The sequence below is a fragment of the Triplophysa dalaica genome, chromosome 5 (assembly GCF_015846415.1).
Source record: "Triplophysa dalaica isolate WHDGS20190420 chromosome 5, ASM1584641v1, whole genome shotgun sequence".
Lineage (NCBI taxonomy): Eukaryota > Metazoa > Chordata > Actinopteri > Cypriniformes > Nemacheilidae > Triplophysa > Triplophysa dalaica.
The window spans coordinates 14639801-14659135 of record NC_079546.1 but is presented as its reverse complement, the minus strand read 5'-3'; the positions used below and the strand labels follow the sequence as shown (position 1 = coordinate 14659135).

At 41.0% G+C, this 19335-nt stretch overlaps 10 non-coding genes across 10 annotated transcripts; all 10 read left to right on the top strand.

The window, feature by feature from the left end:
* The first annotated feature begins 2347 nt into the window (after nucleotides 1-2347).
* Nucleotides 2348-2420, top strand: trnav-cac (transfer RNA valine (anticodon CAC)). Its single transcript has one exon. It is a non-coding gene; the product is annotated as a tRNA-Val (tRNA).
* A 2662-nt stretch (nucleotides 2421-5082) lies between these two features.
* Nucleotides 5083-5155, top strand: trnav-aac (transfer RNA valine (anticodon AAC)). The gene has a single exon. It is a non-coding gene; the product is annotated as a tRNA-Val (tRNA).
* A 258-nt stretch (nucleotides 5156-5413) lies between these two features.
* Nucleotides 5414-5486, top strand: trnav-cac (transfer RNA valine (anticodon CAC)). The gene has a single exon. It is a non-coding gene; the product is annotated as a tRNA-Val (tRNA).
* Nucleotides 5487-5858: 372 nt separating this feature from the next.
* Nucleotides 5859-5931, top strand: trnav-cac (transfer RNA valine (anticodon CAC)). The gene has a single exon. It is a non-coding gene; the product is annotated as a tRNA-Val (tRNA).
* A 5250-nt stretch (nucleotides 5932-11181) lies between these two features.
* Nucleotides 11182-11254, top strand: trnav-cac (transfer RNA valine (anticodon CAC)). Its single transcript has one exon. It is a non-coding gene; the product is annotated as a tRNA-Val (tRNA).
* Nucleotides 11255-11626: 372 nt separating this feature from the next.
* On the top strand, nucleotides 11627-11699 carry trnav-cac (transfer RNA valine (anticodon CAC)). Its single transcript has one exon. It is a non-coding gene; the product is annotated as a tRNA-Val (tRNA).
* A 3417-nt stretch (nucleotides 11700-15116) lies between these two features.
* trnav-cac (transfer RNA valine (anticodon CAC)) lies at nucleotides 15117-15189 on the top strand. Its single transcript has one exon. It is a non-coding gene; the product is annotated as a tRNA-Val (tRNA).
* A 2662-nt stretch (nucleotides 15190-17851) lies between these two features.
* On the top strand, nucleotides 17852-17924 carry trnav-aac (transfer RNA valine (anticodon AAC)). Its single transcript has one exon. It is a non-coding gene; the product is annotated as a tRNA-Val (tRNA).
* A 258-nt stretch (nucleotides 17925-18182) lies between these two features.
* Nucleotides 18183-18255, top strand: trnav-cac (transfer RNA valine (anticodon CAC)). Its single transcript has one exon. It is a non-coding gene; the product is annotated as a tRNA-Val (tRNA).
* A 372-nt stretch (nucleotides 18256-18627) lies between these two features.
* trnav-cac (transfer RNA valine (anticodon CAC)) lies at nucleotides 18628-18700 on the top strand. Its single transcript has one exon. It is a non-coding gene; the product is annotated as a tRNA-Val (tRNA).
* The last annotated feature ends 635 nt before the right edge of the window (nucleotides 18701-19335 follow it).

Sequence of the window (19335 nt, the reverse complement as noted above, 5' to 3'; positions counted from 1 at the left end):
ATAGTCTGCTTTAAGCCATAGAGTGGAATATAACGATAAGGTAACCAAACCTTTAAGCATTCAATGCACGGTTTTGTAGACTGTCGAAATTCAGCCTCTATTATGTCACGTACTATGTTCTTTTAGTGACTGTCGCATTCTCCTGACGTGAAAGGTCCCTAGTCGAAACCGAGCAGAAACATAGTCTGCTTTAAGCCATAGAGTGGAATATAATGACAAGGTAACCAAACCTTTAAGCATTCAATGCACGGTTTCGTAGACAAGGCTTAAGACTAGTCCCAGACTAAGATGATTGTTTGAGATTCCTTAACTGAAAAATCTTGCCCTGAAACACCTTAAAATTTGTTACTGGCAAATTTATGCGAAATTCAGAGTTTCTGAAGTGTAGTGGTTATCACGTTTGCTTTACACGCAAAAGGTCCTCGGTTCGAAACCGAGCAGAAACATAGTCTGCTTTATGCCATAGAGTGGAATATAATGACAAGGTAACCAAACCTTTAAGCATTCAATGCACGGTTTCGTAGACAAGGCTTAAGACTAGTCCCAGACTAAGATGAGTGTTTGAGATTTCTTAACTGAAAAATCTTGCCCTGAAACACCTTAAAATTTGTGACTGGCAAATTTATGCGAAATTCAGAGTTTCTGTAGCGTATTGGTTATCACGTTCGCCTAACACGCGAAGGGTCCTCGGTTCGAGACCGAGCAGAAACAGTTTTCAGGTTTTGGCGTCAACCAGAGCAAATGCCATCGGTGTAAAACGTAGCTGCACTGCGTATCGGCCTGATTGAAAGCTTTTTGGGATTGTCAAATTCAGCCTCTATTATGTCACGTACTATGTTCTTTTAATGACTGTCGCATTCTCCTGACGTGAAAGGTCCCTAGTCGAAACCGAGCAGAATAATCGCCTTCTTTAAGTCATATGGTTAAACGTAATTACAAGCTAAACAAAACTTTAAGCATGCAATGCCCAGTTTTGTAGACAACGCTTAAGACTAGTCCCAGACTAAGATGAACGTTCGAGATGTCTTACCTGAATAAACTTGACCTGGAATACATTCAAATTTGTGACTGGCAAGTTTCTTGCCAAAGTCAGACAATAGTTGCGTGGTCTGTTTTAAACCAGCGCCAGGTTGACGACGTACGCAGGAATTGTCCACGTTTCTGTTTTGTAGTGGTTATCACGTTTGCTTTACACGCAAAAGGTCCTCGGTTCGAAACCGAGCAGAAACATAGTCTGCTTTAAGCCATAGAGTGGAATATAATGACAAGGTAACCAAACCTTTAAGCATTCAATGCACGGTTTCGTAGACAAGGCTTAAGACTAGTCCCATACTAAGATGAATGTTCGAGATGTCTTACCTGAATAAACTTGACCTGGAATACCTTCAAATTTGTGACTGGCAAGTTTCTTGCCAAAGTCAGACAATACTTGCGTGGTCTGTTTTAAACCAGCGCCAGTTTGACGACGTACGCAGGAATTGTCCACGTTTCTGTAGTGTAGTGGTTATCACGTTTGCTTTACACGCAAATGGTCCTCGGTTCGAAACCGAGCAGAAACATAGTCTGCTTTAAGCCATAGAGTGGAATATAATGACAAGGTAACCAAACCTTTAAGCATTCAATGCACGGTTTCGTAGACAAGGCTTAAGACTAGTCCCAGACTAAGATGATTGTTTGAGATTCCTTAACTGAAAAACCTTGCCCTGAAACACCTAAAAATTTGTTACTGGCAAATTTATGCGAAATTAAGAGTTTCTGTAGTGTAGTGGTTATCACGTTCGCCTAACACGCGAGAGGTCCTCGGTTCGAAACCGAGCAGAAACATAGTCTGCTTTAAGCCATAGAGTGGAATATAATGACAAGGTAACCAAACCTTTAAGCATTCAATGCACGGTTTCGTAGACAAGGCTTAAGACTAGTCCCAGACTAAGATGATTGTTTGAGATTCCTTAACTGAAAAATCTTGCCCTGAAACACCTTAAAATTTGATACTGGCAAATTTATGCGAAATTCAGAGTTTCTGAAGTGTAGTGGTTATCACGTTTGCTTTACACGCAAAAGGTCCTCGGTTCGAAACCGAGCAGAAACATAGTCTGCTTTATGCCATAGAGTGGAATATAATGACAAGGTAACCAAACCTTTAAGCATTCAATGCACGGTTTTGTAGACTGTCGAAATTCAGCCTCTATTATGTCACGTACTATGTTCTTTTAGTGACTGTCGCATTCCCCTGACGCATTGCACCTTCAAATTTGTGACTGGCAAGTTTCTTGCCAAAGTCAGACAATGCTTGCGTGGTCTGTTTTAAACCAGCGCCAGTTTGACGACGTACGCAGGAATTGTACACGTTTCTGTAGTGTAGTGGTTATCACGTTTGCTTCACACGCAAAAGGTCCTCGGTTCGAAACCGAGCAGAAACATAGTGTGCTTTAAGCCATAGAGAGCAATATAATGACAAGGTAACCAAACCTTTAAGCATTCAATGCACGGTTTTGTAGACAAGGCTTAAGACTAGTCCCAGACTAAGATGATTGTTTGAGATTCCTTAACTGAAAAACCTTGCCCTGAAACACCTTAAAATTTGTTACTGGCAAATTTATGCGAAATTAAGAGTTTCTGTAGTGTAGTGGTTATCACGTTCGCCTAACACGCGAGAGGTCCTCGGTTCGAAACCGAGCAGAAACATAGTCTGCTTTAAGCCATAGAGTGGAATATAATGACAAGGTAACCAAACCTTTAAGCATTCAATGCACGGTTTTTATAGACTGCCGAAATTCAGCCTCTATTATGTTACAAGCTATGTTCTTTTAGTGACTGTCGCATTCTCCTGACGTCAAAGGTCCCTAGTCGAAACCGAGCAGAAACATAGTCTGTTTTAAGCCATAGAGTGGAATATAATGACAAGGTAACCAAACCATTAAGCATTCAATGCACGGTTTTGTAGACTGTCGAAATTCAGCCTCTATTATGTCACGTACTATGTTCTTTTAGTGACTGTCGCATTCTCCTGACGTGAAAGGTCCCTAGTCGAAACCGAGCAGAAACATAGTCTACTTTAAGCCAAAGAGTGGAATATAATGACAAGGTAACCAAACCTTTAAGCATTCAATGCACGGTTTCGTAGACAAGGCTTAAGACTAGTCCCAGACTAAGATGATTGTTTGAGATTCCTTAACTGAAAAACCTTGCCCTGAAACACCTTAAAATTTGTTACTGGCAAATTTATGCGAAATTCAGAGTTTCTGTAGTGTAGTGGTTATCACGTTCGCCTAACACGCGAGAGGACCTCGGTTCCAAACCGAGCAGAAACATAGTCTGCTTTAAGCCATAGAGTGGAAAATAATGACAAGGTAACCAAACCTTTAAGCATTCAATGCACGGTTTCGTAGACAAGGCTTAAGACTAGTCCCAGACTAAGATGATTGTTTGAGATTCCTTAACTGAAAAATCTTGCCCTGAAACACCTTAAAATTTGTGACTGGCAAATTTATGCCAAATTCAGAGTTTCTGTAGTGTAGTGGTTATCACGTTCGCCTAACACGCGAAAGGTCCTCGTTTCGAAACCGAGCAGAAACATAGTCTGCTTTATGCCATAGAGTGGAATATAATGACAAGGTAACCAAACCTTTAAGCATTCAATGCACGGTTTCGTAGACAAGGCTTAAGAATAGTCCCAGACTAAGATGAGTGTTTGAGATTTCTTAACTGAAAAATCTTGCCCCGAAACACCTTAAAATTTGTGACTGGCAAATTTATGCGAAATTCAGAGTTTCTATAGCGTATTGGTTATCACGTTCGCCTAACACGCGAAGGGTCCTCGGTTCGAGACCGAGCAGAAACAGTTTTCAGGTTTTGGCGTCAACAAGAGCAAATGCCATCGGTGTAAAACATAGCTGCACTGCGTATCGGCCTGATTGAAAGCTTTTTGGGATTGTCAAATTCAGCCTCTATTATGTCACGTACTATGTTCTTTTAATGACTGTCGCATTCTCCTGACGTGAAAGGTCCCTAGTCGAAACCGAGCAGAATAATCGCCTTCTTTAAGTCATATGGTTAAACGTAATTACGAGCTAAACAAAACTTTAAGCATTCAATGCCCAGTTTTGTAGACAAGGCTTAAGACTAGTCCCAGACTAAGATGAATGTTCGAGATGTCTTACCTGAATAAACTTGACCTGGAATACCTTCAAATTTGTGACTGGCAAGTTTCTTGCCAAAGTCAGACAATAGTTGCGTGGTCTGTTTTAAACCAGCGCCAGGTTGACGACGTACGCAGGAATTGTCCACGTTTCTGTTTTGTAGTGGTTATCACGTTTGCTTTACACGCAAAAGGTCCTCGGTTCGAAACCGAGCAGAAACATAGTCTGCTTTAAGCCATAGAGTGGAATATAATGACAAGGTAACCAAACCTTTAAGCATTCAATGCACGGTTTCGTAGACAAGGCTTAAGACTAGTCCCAGACTAAGATGATTGTTTGAGATTTCTTAACTGAAAAATCTTGCCCTGAAACACCTTAAAATTTGTTACTGGCAAATTTATGCGAAGTTCAGAGTTTCTGTAGTGTAGTGGTTATCACGTTCGCCTAACACGCGAAAGGTCCTCGGTTAGAAACCGAGCAGAAACAGAGTCTGCTTTAAGCCATAGAGTGGAATATAATGACAAGGTAACCAAACCTTTAAGCATTCAATGCACGGTTTCGTAGACAAGGCTTAAGACTAGTCCCAGACTAAGATGATTGTTTGAGATTTCTTAACTGAAAAATCTTGCCCTGAAACACCTTAAAATTTGTTACTGGCAAATTTATGCGAAATTCAGAGTTTCTGAAGTGTAGTGGTTATCACGTTTGCTTTACACGCAAAAGGTCCTCGGTTCGAAACCGAGCAGAAACATAGTCTGCTTTAAGCCATAGAGTGGAATATAATGACAAGGTAACCAAACCTTTAAGCATTCAATGCACGGTTTCGTAGACAAGGCTTAAGACTAGTCCCAGACTAAGATGATTGTTTGAGATTTCTTAACTGAAAAATCTTGCCCTGAAACACCTTAAAATTTGTTACTGGCAAATTTATGCGAAGTTCAGAGTTTCTGTAGTGTAGTGGTTATCACGTTCGCCTAACACGCGAAAGGTCCTCGGTTCGAAACCGAGCAGAAACAGAGTCTGCTTTAAGCCATAGAGTGGAATATAATGACAAGGTAACCAAACCTTTAAGCATTCAATGCACGGTTTTGTAGACTGTCGAAATTCAGCCTCTATTATGTCACGTACTATGTTCTTTTAGTGACTGTCGCATTCCCCTGACGCATTGCACCCTCAAATTTGTGACTGGCAAGTTTCTTGCCAAAGTCAGACAATGCTTGCGTGGTCTGTTTTAAACCAGCGCCAGTTTGACGACGTACGCAGGAATTGTACACGTTTCTGTAGTGTAGTGGTTATCACGTTTGCTTCACACGCAAAAGGTCCTCGGTTCGAAACCGAGCAGAAACATAGTGTGCTTTAAGCCATAGAGAGCAATATAATGACAAGGTAACCAAACCTTTAAGCATTCAATGCACGGTTTTGTAGACTGTCGAAATTCAGCCTCTATTATGTCAAGTACTATGTTCTTTTAGTGACTGTCGCATTCTCCTGACGTGAAAGGTCCCTAGTCGAAACCGAGCAGAAACATAGTCTGCTTTAAGCCATAGAGTGGAATATAACGACAAGGTAACCAAACCTTAAGCATTCAATGCACTGTTTTGTAGACAAGGCTTAAGACTAGTCCCATACTGAAATGAATGTTCGAGATGTCTCACCTGAATAAACTTGACCTGGAACACCTTCAAATTTGTGTCTGGCAAGTTTCTTGCCAAATTCAGAGTTTCTGTAGTGTAGTGGTTATCACGTTCGCCTCACACGCGAAAGGTCCTCGGTTCGAAACCGAGCAGAAACATAGTCTGTTTTAAGCCATAGAGTGGAATATAATGACAAGGTAACTAAACCTTTAAGCATTCAATGCACGGTTTTTATAGACTGCCGAAATTCAGCCTCTATTATGTTACAAGCTATGTTCTTTTAGTGACTGTCGCATTCTCCTGACGTGAAAGGTCCCTAGTCGAAACCGAGCAGAAACATAGTCTGCTTTAAGCCATAGAGTGGAATATAACGATAAGGTAACCAAACCTTTAAGCATTCAATGCACGGTTTTGTAGACTGTCGAAATTCAGCCTCTATTATGTCACGTACTATGTTCTTTTAGTGACTGTCGCATTCTCCTGACGTGAAAGGTCCCTAGTCGAAACCGAGCAGAAACATAGTCTGCTTTAAGCCATAGAGTGGAATATAATGACAAGGTAACCAAACCTTTAAGCATTCAATGCACGGTTTCGTAGACAAGGCTTAAGACTAGTCCCAGACTAAGATGATTGTTTGAGATTCCTTAACTGAAAAATCTTGCCCTGAAACACCTTAAAATTTGTTACTGGCAAATTTATGCGAAATTCAGAGTTTCTGAAGTGTAGTGGTTATCACGTTTGCTTTACACGCAAAAGGTCCTCGGTTCGAAACCGAGCAGAAACATAGTCTGCTTCATGCCATAGAGTGGAATATAATGACAAGGTAACCAAACCTTTAAGCATTCAATGCACGGTTTCGTAGACAAGGCTTAAGACTAGTCCCAGACTAAGATGAGTGTTTGAGATTTCTTAACTGAAAAATCTTGCCCTGAAACACCTTAAAATTTGTGACTGGCAAATTTATGCGAAATTCAGAGTTTCTTTAGCGTATTGGTTATCACGTTCGCCTAACACGCGAAGGGTCCTCGGTTCGAGACCGAGCAGAAACAGTTTTCAGGTTTTGGCGTCAACCAGAGCAAATGCCATCGGTGTAAAACGTAGCTGCACTGCGTATCGGCCTGATTGAAAGCTTTTTGGGATTGTCAAATTCAGCCTCTATTATGTCACGTACTATGTTCTTTTAATGACTGTCGCATTCTCCTGACGTGAATGGTCCCTAGTCGAAACCGAGCAGAATAATCGCCTTCTTTAAGTCATATGGTTAAACGTAATTACAAGCTAAACAAAACTTTAAGCATGCAATGCCCAGTTTTGTAGACAACGCTTAAGACTAGTCCCAGACTAAGATGAACGTTCGAGATGTCTTACCTGAATAAACTTGACCTGGAATACATTCAAATTTGTGACTGGCAAGTTTCTTGCCAAAGTCAGGCAATAGTTGCGTGGTCTGTTTTAAACCAGCGCCAGGTTGACGACGTACGCAGGAATTGTCCACGTTTCTGTTTTGTAGTGGTTATCACGTTTGCTTTACACGCAAAAGGTCCTCGGTTCGAAACCGAGCAGAAACATAGTCTGCTTTAAGCCATAGAGTGGAATATAATGACAAGGTAACCAAACCTTTAAGCATTCAATGCACGGTTTCGTAGACAAGGCTTAAGACTAGTCCCATACTAAGATGAATGTTCGAGATGTCTTACCTGAATAAACTTGACCTGGAATACCTTCAAATTTGTGACTGGCAAGTTTCTTGCCAAAGTCAGACAATACTTGCGTGGTCTGTTTTAAACCAGCGCCAGTTTGACGACGTACGCAGGAATTGTCCACGTTTCTGTAGTGTAGTGGTTATCACGTTTGCTTTACACGCAAATGGTCCTCGGTTCGAAACCGAGCAGAAACATAGTCTGCTTTAAGCCATAGAGTGGAATATAATGACAAGGTAACCAAACCTTTAAGCATTCAATGCACGGTTTCGTAGACAAGGCTTAAGACTAGTCCCAGACTAAGATGATTGTTTGAGATTCCTTAACTGAAAAACCTTGCCCTGAAACACCTTAAAATTTGTTACTGGCAAATTTATGCGAAATTAAGAGTTTCTGTAGTGTAGTGGTTATCACGTTCGCCTAACACGCGAGAGGTCCTCGGTTCGAAACCGAGCAGAAACATAGTCTGCTTTAAGCCATAGAGTGGAATATAATGACAAGGTAACCAAACCTTTAAGCATTCAATGCACGGTTTCGTAGACAAGGCTTAAGACTAGTCCCAGACTAAGATGATTGTTTGAGATTCCTTAACTGAAAAATCTTGCCCTGAAACACCTTAAAATTTGTGACTGGCAAATTTATGCCAAATTCAGAGTTTCTGTAGTGTAGTGGTTATCACGTTCGCCTAACACGCGAAAGGTCCTCGTTTCGAAACCGAGCAGAAACATAGTCTGTTTTAAGCCATAGAGTGGAATATAATGACAAGGTAACCAAACCTTTAAGCATTCAATGCACGGTTTTGTAGACTGTCGAAATTCAGCCTCTATTATGTCACGTACTATGTTCTTTTAGTGACTGTCGCATTCTCCTGACGTCAAAGGTCCCTAGTCGAAACCGAGCAGAAACATAGTCTGTTTTAAGCCATAGAGTGGAATATAATGACAAGGTAACCAAACCATTAAGCATTCAATGCACGGTTTTGTAGACTGTCGAAATTCAGCCTCTATTATGTCACGTACTATGTTCTTTTAGTGACTGTCGCATTCTCCTGACGTGAAAGGTCCCTAGTCGAAACCGAGCAGAAACATAGTCTACTTTAAGCCAAAGAGTGGAATATAATGACAAGGTAACCAAACCTTTAAGCATTCAATGCACGGTTTCGTAGACAAGGCTTAAGACTAGTCCCAGACTAAGATGATTGTTTGAGATTCCTTAACTGAAAAACCTTGCCCTGAAACACCTTAAAATTTGTTACTGGCAAATTTATGCGAAATTCAGAGTTTCTGTAGTGTAGTGGTTATCACGTTCGCCTAACACGCGAGAGGACCTCGGTTCCAAACCGAGCAGAAACATAGTCTGCTTTAAGCCATAGAGTGGAAAATAATGACAAGGTAACCAAACCTTTAAGCATTCAATGCACGGTTTCGTAGACAAGGCTTAAGACTAGTCCCAGACTAAGATGATTGTTTGAGATTCCTTAACTGAAAAATCTTGCCCTGAAACACCTTAAAATTTGTGACTGGCAAATTTATGCCAAATTCAGAGTTTCTGTAGTGTAGTGGTTATCACGTTCGCCTAACACGCGAAAGGTCCTCGTTTCGAAACCGAGCAGAAACATAGTCTGCTTTATGCCATAGAGTGGAATATAATGACAAGGTAACCAAACCTTTAAGCATTCAATGCACGGTTTCGTAGACAAGGCTTAAGAATAGTCCCAGACTAAGATGAGTGTTTGAGATTTCTTAACTGAAAAATCTTGCCCCGAAACACCTTAAAATTTGTGACTGGCAAATTTATGCGAAATTCAGAGTTTCTATAGCGTATTGGTTATCACGTTCGCCTAACACGCGAAGGGTCCTCGGTTCGAGACCGAGCAGAAACAGTTTTCAGGTTTTGGCGTCAACCAGAGCAAATGCCATCGGTGTAAAACATAGCTGCACTGCGTATCGGCCTGATTGAAAGCTTTTTGGGATTGTCAAATTCAGCCTCTATTATGTCACGTACTATGTTCTTTTAATGACTGTCGCATTCTCCTGACGTGAAAGGTCCCTAGTCGAAACCGAGCAGAATAATCGCCTTCTTTAAGTCATATGGTTAAACGTAATTACAAGCTAAACAAAACTTTAAGCATTCAATGCCCAGTTTTGTAGACAAGGCTTAAGACTAGTCCCAGACTAAGATGAATGTTCGAGATGTCTTACCTGAATAAACTTGACCTGGAATACCTTCAAATTTGTGACTGGCAAGTTTCTTGCCAAAGTCAGACAATAGTTGCGTGGTCTGTTTTAAACCAGCGCCAGGTTGACGACGTACGCAGGAATTGTCCACGTTTCTGTTTTGTAGTGGTTATCACGTTTGCTTTACACGCAAAAGGTCCTCGGTTCGAAACCGAGCAGAAACATAGTCTGCTTTATGCCATAGAGTGGAATATAATGACAAGGTAACCAAACCTTTAAGCATTCAATGCACGGTTTCGTAGACAAGGCTTAAGAATAGTCCCAGACTAAGATGAGTGTTTGAGATTTCTTAACTGAAAAATCTTGCCCCGAAACACCTTAAAATTTGTGACTGGCAAATTTATGCGAAATTCAGAGTTTCTATAGCGTATTGGTTATCACGTTCGCCTAACACGCGAAGGGTCCTCGGTTCGAGACCGAGCAGAAACAGTTTTCAGGTTTTGGCGTCAACAAGAGCAAATGCCATCGGTGTAAAACATAGCTGCACTGCGTATCGGCCTGATTGAAAGCTTTTTGGGATTGTCAAATTCAGCCTCTATTATGTCACGTACTATGTTCTTTTAATGACTGTCGCATTCTCCTGACGTGAAAGGTCCCTAGTCGAAACCGAGCAGAATAATCGCCTTCTTTAAGTCATATGGTTAAACGTAATTACGAGCTAAACAAAACTTTAAGCATTCAATGCCCAGTTTTGTAGACAAGGCTTAAGACTAGTCCCAGACTAAGATGAATGTTCGAGATGTCTTACCTGAATAAACTTGACCTGGAATACCTTCAAATTTGTGACTGGCAAGTTTCTTGCCAAAGTCAGACAATAGTTGCGTGGTCTGTTTTAAACCAGCGCCAGGTTGACGACGTACGCAGGAATTGTCCACGTTTCTGTTTTGTAGTGGTTATCACGTTTGCTTTACACGCAAAAGGTCCTCGGTTCGAAACCAAGCAGAAACATAGTCTGCTTTAAGCCATAGAGTGGAATATAATGACAAGGTAACCAAACCTTTAAGCATTCAATGCACGGTTTCGTAGACAAGGCTTAAGACTAGTCCCAGACTAAGATGATTGTTTGAGATTTCTTAACTGAAAAATCTTGCCCTGAAACACCTTAAAATTTGTTACTGGCAAATTTATGCGAAGTTCAGAGTTTCTGTAGTGTAGTGGTTATCACGTTCGCCTAACACGCGAAAGGTCCTCGGTTAGAAACCGAGCAGAAACAGAGTCTGCTTTAAGCCATAGAGTGGAATATAATGACAAGGTAACCAAACCTTTAAGCATTCAATGCACGGTTTTGTAGACTGTCGAAATTCAGCCTCTATTATGTCACGTACTATGTTCTTTTAGTGACTGTCGCATTCCCCTGACGCATTGCACCTTCAAATTTGTGACTGGCAAGTTTCTTGCCAAAGTCAGACAATGCTTGCGTGGTCTGTTTTAAACCAGCGCCAGTTTGACGACGTACGCAGGAATTGTACACGTTTCTGTAGTGTAGTGGTTATCACGTTTGCTTCACACGCAAAAGGTCCTCGGTTCGAAACCGAGCAGAAACATAGTGTGCTTTAAGCCATAGAGAGCAATATAATGACAAGGTAACCAAACCTTTAAGCATTCAATGCACGGTTTTGTAGACTGTCGAAATTCAGCCTCTATTATGTCAAGTACTATGTTCTTTTAGTGACTGTCGCATTCTCCTGACGTGAAAGGTCCCTAGTCGAAACCGAGCAGAAACATAGTCTGCTTTAAGCCATAGAGTGGAATATAACGACAAGGTAACCAAACCTTAAGCATTCAATGCACTGTTTTGTAGACAAGGCTTAAGACTAGTCCCATACTGAAATGAATGTTCGAGATGTCTCACCTGAATAAACTTGACCTGGAACACCTTCAAATTTGTGTCTGGCAAGTTTCTTGCCAAATTCAGAGTTTCTGTAGTGTAGTGGTTATCACGTTCGCCTCACACGCGAAAGGTCCTCGGTTCGAAACCGAGCAGAAACATAGTCTGTTTTAAGCCATAGAGTGGAATATAATGACAAGGTAACTAAACCTTTAAGCATTCAATGCACGGTTTTTATAGACTGCCGAAATTCAGCCTCTATTATGTTACAAGCTATGTTCTTTTAGTGACTGTCGCATTCTCCTGACGTGAAAGGTCCCTAGTCGAAACCGAGCAGAAACATAGTCTGCTTTAAGCCATAGAGTGGAATATAACGATAAGGTAACCAAACCTTTAAGCATTCAATGCACGGTTTTGTAGACTGTCGAAATTCAGCCTCTATTATGTCACGTACTATGTTCTTTTAGTGACTGTCGCATTCTCCTGACGTGAAAGGTCCCTAGTCGAAACCGAGCAGAAACATAGTCTGCTTTAAGCCATAGAGTGGAATATAATGACAAGGTAACCAAACCTTTAAGCATTCAATGCACGGTTTCGTAGACAAGGCTTAAGACTAGTCCCATACTAAGATGAATGTTCGAGATGTCTTACCTGAATAAACTTGACCTGGAATACCTTCAAATTTGTGACTGGCAAGTTTCTTGCCAAAGTCAGACAATACTTGCGTGGTCTGTTTTAAACCAGCGCCAGTTTGACGACGTACGCAGGAATTGTCCACGTTTCTGTAGTGTAGTGGTTATCACGTTTGCTTTACACGCAAATGGTCCTCGGTTCGAAACCGAGCAGAAACATAGTCTGCTTTAAGCCATAGAGTGGAATATAATGACAAGGTAACCAAACCTTTAAGCATTCAATGCACGGTTTCGTAGACAAGGCTTAAGACTAGTCCCAGACTAAGATGATTGTTTGAGATTCCTTAACTGAAAAACCTTGCCCTGAAACACCTTAAAATTTGTTACTGGCAAATTTATGCGAAATTAAGAGTTTCTGTAGTGTAGTGGTTATCACGTTCGCCTAACACGCGAGAGGTCCTCGGTTCGAAACCGAGCAGAAACATAGTCTGCTTTAAGCCATAGAGTGGAATATAATGACAAGGTAACCAAACCTTTAAGCATTCAATGCACGGTTTCGTAGACAAGGCTTAAGACTAGTCCCAGACTAAGATGATTGTTTGAGATTCCTTAACTGAAAAATCTTGCCCTGAAACACCTTAAAATTTGTGACTGGCAAATTTATGCCAAATTCAGAGTTTCTGTAGTGTAGTGGTTATCACGTTCGCCTAACACGCGAAAGGTCCTCGTTTCGAAACCGAGCAGAAACATAGTCTGTTTTAAGCCATAGAGTGGAATATAATGACAAGGTAACCAAACCTTTAAGCATTCAATGCACGGTTTTGTAGACTGTCGAAATTCAGCCTCTATTATGTCACGTACTATGTTCTTTTAGTGACTGTCGCATTCTCCTGACGTCAAAGGTCCCTAGTCGAAACCGAGCAGAAACATAGTCTGTTTTAAGCCATAGAGTGGAATATAATGACAAGGTAACCAAACCATTAAGCATTCAATGCACGGTTTTGTAGACTGTCGAAATTCAGCCTCTATTATGTCACGTACTATGTTCTTTTAGTGACTGTCGCATTCTCCTGACGTGAAAGGTCCCTAGTCGAAACCGAGCAGAAACATAGTCTACTTTAAGCCAAAGAGTGGAATATAATGACAAGGTAACCAAACCTTTAAGCATTCAATGCACGGTTTCGTAGACAAGGCTTAAGACTAGTCCCAGACTAAGATGATTGTTTGAGATTCCTTAACTGAAAAACCTTGCCCTGAAATACCTTAAAATTTGTTACTGGCAAATTTATGCGAAATTCAGAGTTTCTGTAGTGTAGTGGTTATCACGTTCGCCTAACACGCGAGAGGACCTCGGTTCCAAACCGAGCAGAAACATAGTCTGCTTTAAGCCATAGAGTGGAAAATAATGACAAGGTAACCAAACCTTTAAGCATTCAATGCACGGTTTCGTAGACAAGGCTTAAGACTAGTCCCAGACTAAGATGATTGTTTGAGATTCCTTAACTGAAAAATCTTGCCCTGAAACACCTTAAAATTTGTGACTGGCAAATTTATGCCAAATTCAGAGTTTCTGTAGTGTAGTGGTTATCACGTTCGCCTAACACGCGAAAGGTCCTCGTTTCGAAACCGAGCAGAAACATAGTCTGCTTTATGCCATAGAGTGGAGTATAATGACAAGGTAACCAAACCTTTAAGCATTCAATGCACGGTTTCGTAGACAAGGCTTAAGAATAGTCCCAGACTAAGATGAGTGTTTGAGATTTCTTAACTGAAAAATCTTGCCCCGAAACACCTTAAAATTTGTGACTGGCAAATTTATGCGAAATTCAGAGTTTCTATAGCGTATTGGTTATCACGTTCGCCTAACACGCGAAGGGTCCTCGGTTCGAGACCGAGCAGAAACAGTTTTCAGGTTTTGGCGTCAACCAGAGCAAATGCCATCGGTGTAAAACATAGCTGCACTGCGTATCGGCCTGATTGAAAGCTTTTTGGGATTGTCAAATTCAGCCTCTATTATGTCACGTACTATGTTCTTTTAATGACTGTCGCATTCTCCTGACGTGAAAGGTCCCTAGTCGAAACCGAGCAGAATAATCGCCTTCTTTAAGTCATATGGTTAAACGTAATTACAAGCTAAACAAAACTTTAAGCATTCAATGCCCAGTTTTGTAGACAAGGCTTAAGACTAGTCCCAGACTAAGATGAATGTTCGAGATGTCTTACCTGAATAAACTTGACCTGGAATACCTTCAAATTTGTGACTGGCAAGTTTCTTGCCAAAGTCAGACAATAGTTGCGTGGTCTGTTTTAAACCAGCGCCAGGTTGACGACGTACGCAGGAATTGTCCACGTTTCTGTTTTGTAGTGGTTATCACGTTTGCTTTACACGCAAAAGGTCCTCGGTTCGAAACCGAGCAGAAACATAGTCTGCTTTAAGCCATAGAGTGGAATATAATGACAAGGTAACCAAACCTTTAAGCATTCAATGCACGGTTTCGTAGACAAGGCTTAAGACTAGTCCCAGACTAAGATGATTGTTTGAGATTTCTTAACTGAAAAATCTTGCCCTGAAACACCTTAAAATTTGTTACTGGCAAATTTATGCGAAATTCAGAGTTTCTGTAGTGTAGTGGTTATCACGGTCGCCTAACACGCGAAAGGTCCTCGGTTCGAAACCGAGCAGAAACAGAGTCTGCTTTAAGCCATAGAGTGGAATATAATGACAAGGTAACCAAACCTTTAAGCATTCAATGCACGGTTTTGTAGACTGTCGAAATTCAGCCTCTATTATGTCACGTACTATGTTCTTTTAGTGACTGTCGCATTCCCCTGACGCATTGCACCTTCAAATTTGTGACTGGCAAGTTTCTTGCCAAAGTCAGACAATGCTTGCGTGGTCTGTTTTAAACCAGCTCCAGTTTGACGACGTACGCAGGAATTGTACACGTTTCTGTAGTGTAGTGGTTATCACGTTTGCTTCACACGCAAAAGGTCCTCGGTTCGAAACCGAGCAGAAACATAGTGTGCTTTAAGCCATAGAGAGCAATATAATGACAAGGTAACCAAACCTTTAAGCATTCAATGCACGGTTTTGTAGACAAGGCTTAAGACTAGTCCCAGACTAAGATGATTGTTTGAGATTCCTTAACTGAAAAACCTTGCCCTGAAACACCTTAAAATTTGTTACTGGCAAATTTATGCGAAATTAAGAGTTTCTGTAGTGTAGTGGTTATCACGTTCGCCTAACACGCGAGAGGTCCTCGGTTCGAAACCGAGCAGAAACATAGTCTGCTTTAAGCCATAGAGTGGAATATAATGACAAGGTAACCAAACCTTTAAGCATTCAATGCACGGTTTTTATAGACTGCCGAAATTCAGCCTCTATTATGTTACAAGCTATGTTCTTTTAGTGACTGTCGCATTCTCCTGACGTCAAAGGTCCCTAGTCGAAACCGAGCAGAAACATAGTCTGTTTTAAGCCATAGAGTGGAATATAATGACAAGGTAACCAAACCATTAAGCATTCAATGCACGGTTTTGTAGACTGTCGAAATTCAGCCTCTATTATGTCACGTACTATGTTCTTTTAGTGACTGTCGCATTCTCCTGACGTGAAAGGTCCCTAGTCGAAACCGAGCAGAAACATAGTCTACTTTAAGCCAAAGAGTGGAATATAATGACAAGGTAACCAAACCTTTAAGCATTCAATGCACGGTTTCGTAGACAAGGCTTAAGACTAGTCCCAGACTAAGATGATTGTTTGAGATTCCTTAACTGAAAAACCTTGCCCTGAAACACCTTAAAATTTGTTACTGGCAAATTTATGCGAAATTCAGAGTTTCTGTAGTGTAGTGGTTATCACGTTCGCCTAACACGCGAGAGGACCTCGGTTCCAAACCGAGCAGAAACATAGTCTGCTTTAAGCCATAGAGTGGAAAATAATGACAAGGTAACCAAACCTTTAAGCATTCAATGCACGGTTTCGTAGACAAGGCTTAAGACTAGTCCCAGACTAAGATGATTGTTTGAGATTCCTTAACTGAAAAATCTTGCCCTGAAACACCTTAAAATTTGTGACTGGCAAATTTATGCCAAATTCAGAGTTTCTGTAGTGTAGTGGTTATCACGTTCGCCTAACACGCGAAAGGTCCTCGTTTCGAAACCGAGCAGAAACATAGTCTGCTTTATGCCATAGAGTGGAATATAATGACAAGGTAACCAAACCTTTAAGCATTCAATGCACGGTTTCGTAGACAAGGCTTAAGAATAGTCCCAGACTAAGATGAGTGTTTGAGATTTCTTAACTGAAAAATCTTGCCCCGAAACACCTTAAAATTTGTGACTGGCAAATTTATGCGAAATTCAGAGTTTCTATAGCGTATTGGTTATCACGTTCGCCTAACACGCGAAGGGTCCTCGGTTCGAGACCGAGCAGAAACAGTTTTCAGGTTTTGGCGTCAACAAGAGCAAATGCCATCGGTGTAAAACATAGCTGCACTGCGTATCGGCCTGATTGAAAGCTTTTTGGGATTGTCAAATTCAGCCTCTATTATGTCACGTACTATGTTCTTTTAATGACTGTCGCATTCTCCTGACGTGAAAGGTCCCTAGTCGAAACCGAGCAGAATAATCGCCTTCTTTAAGTCATATGGTTAAACGTAATTACGAGCTAAACAAAACTTTAAGCATTCAATGCCCAGTTTTGTAGACAAGGCTTAAGACTAGTCCCAGACTAAGATGAATGTTCGAGATGTCTTACCTGAATAAACTTGACCTGGAATACCTTCAAATTTGTGACTGGCAAGTTTCTTGCCAAAGTCAGACAATAGTTGCGTGGTCTGTTTTAAACCAGCGCCAGGTTGACGACGTACGCAGGAATTGTCCACGTTTCTGTTTTGTAGTGGTTATCACGTTTGCTTTACACGCAAAAGGTCCTCGGTTCGAAACCGAGCAGAAACATAGTCTGCTTTAAGCCATAGAGTGGAATATAATGACAAGGTAACCAAACCTTTAAGCATTCAATGCACGGTTTCGTAGACAAGGCTTAAGACTAGTCCCAGACTAAGATGATTGTTTGAGATTTCTTAACTGAAAAATCTTGCCCTGAAACACCTTAAAATTTGTTACTGGCAAATTTATGCGAAGTTCAGAGTTTCTGTAGTGTAGTGGTTATCACGTTCGCCTAACACGCGAAAGGTCCTCGGTTAGAAACCGAGCAGAAACAGAGTCTGCTTTAAGCCATAGAGTGGAATATAATGACAAGGTAACCAAACCTTTAAGCATTCAATGCACGGTTTCGTAGACAAGGCTTAAGACTAGTCCCAGACTAAGATGATTGTTTGAGATTTCTTAACTGAAAAATCTTGCCCTGAAACACCTTAAAATTTGTTACTGGCAAATTTATGCGAAATTCAGAGTTTCTGAAGTGTAGTGGTTATCACGTTTGCTTTACACGCAAAAGGTCCTCGGTTCGAAACCGAGCAGAAACATAGTCTGCTTTAAGCCATAGAGTGGAATATAATGACAAGGTAACCAAACCTTTAAGCATTCAATGCACGGTTTCGTAGACAAGGCTTAAGACTAGTCCCAGACTAAGATGATTGTTTGAGATTTCTTAACTGAAAAATCTTGCCCTGAAACACCTTAAAATTTGTTACTGGCAAATTTATGCGAAGTTCAGAGTTTCTGTAGTGTAGTGGTTATCACGTTCGCCTAACACGCGAAAGGTCCTCGGTTCGAAACCGAGCAGAAACAGAGTCTGCTTTAAGCCATAGAGTGGAATATAATGACAAGGTAACCAAACCTTTAAGCATTCAATGCACGGTTTTGTAGACTGTCGAAATTCAGCCTCTATTATGTCACGTACTATGTTCTTTTAGTGACTGTCGCATTCCCCTGACGCATTGCACCCTCAAATTTGTGACTGGCAAGTTTCTTGCCAAAGTCAGACAATGCTTGCGTGGTCTGTTTTAAACCAGCGCCAGTTTGACGACGTACGCAGGAATTGTACACGTTTCTGTAGTGTAGTGGTTATCACGTTTGCTTCACACGCAAAAGGTCCTCGGTTCGAAACCGAGCAGAAACATAGTGTGCTTTAAGCCATAGAGAGCAATATAATGACAAGGTAACCAAACCTTTAAGCATTCAATGCACGGTTTTGTAGACTGTCGAAATTCAGCCTCTATTATGTCAAGTACTATGTTCTTTTAGTGACTGTCGCATTCTCCTGACGTGAAAGGTCCCTAGTCGAAACCGAGCAGAAACATAGTCTGCTTTAAGCCATAGAGTGGAATATAACGACAAGGTAACCAAACCTTAAGCATTCAATGCACTGTTTTGTAGACAAGGCTTAAGACTAGTCCCATACTGAAATGAATGTTCGAGATGTCTCACCTGAATAAACTTGACCTGGAACACCTTCAAATTTGTGTCTGGCAAGTTTCTTGCCAAATTCAGAGTTTCTGTAGTGTAGTGGTTATCACGTTCGCCTCACACGCGAAAGGTCCTCGGTTCGAAACCGAGCAGAAACATAGTCTGTTTTAAGCCATAGAGTGGAATATAATGACAAGGTAACTAAACCTTTAAGCATTCAATGCACGGTTTTTATAGACTGCCGAAATTCAGCCTCTATTATGTTACAAGCTATGTTCTTTTAGTGACTGTCGCATTCTCCTGACGTGAAAGGTCCCTAGTCGAAACCGAGCAGAAACATAGTCTGCTTTAAGCCATAGAGTGGAATATAACGATAAGGTAACCAAACCTTTAAGCATTCAATGCACGGTTTTGTAGACTGTCGAAATTCAGCCTCTATTATGTCACGTACTATGTTCTTTTAGTGACTGTCGCATTCTCCTGACGTGAAAGGTCCCTAGTCGAAACCGAGCAGAAACATAGTCTGCTTTAAGCCATAGAGTGGAATATAATGACAAGGTAACCAAACCTTTAAGCATTCAATGCACGGTTTCGTAGACAAGGCTTAAGACTAGTCCCAGACTAAGATGATTGTTTGAGATTCCTTAACTGAAAAATCTTGCCCTGAAACACCTTAAAATTTGTTACTGGCAAATTTATGCGAAATTCAGAGTTTCTGAAGTGTAGTGGTTATCACGTTTGCTTTACACGCAAAAGGTCCTCGGTTCGAAACCGAGCAGAAACATAGTCTGCT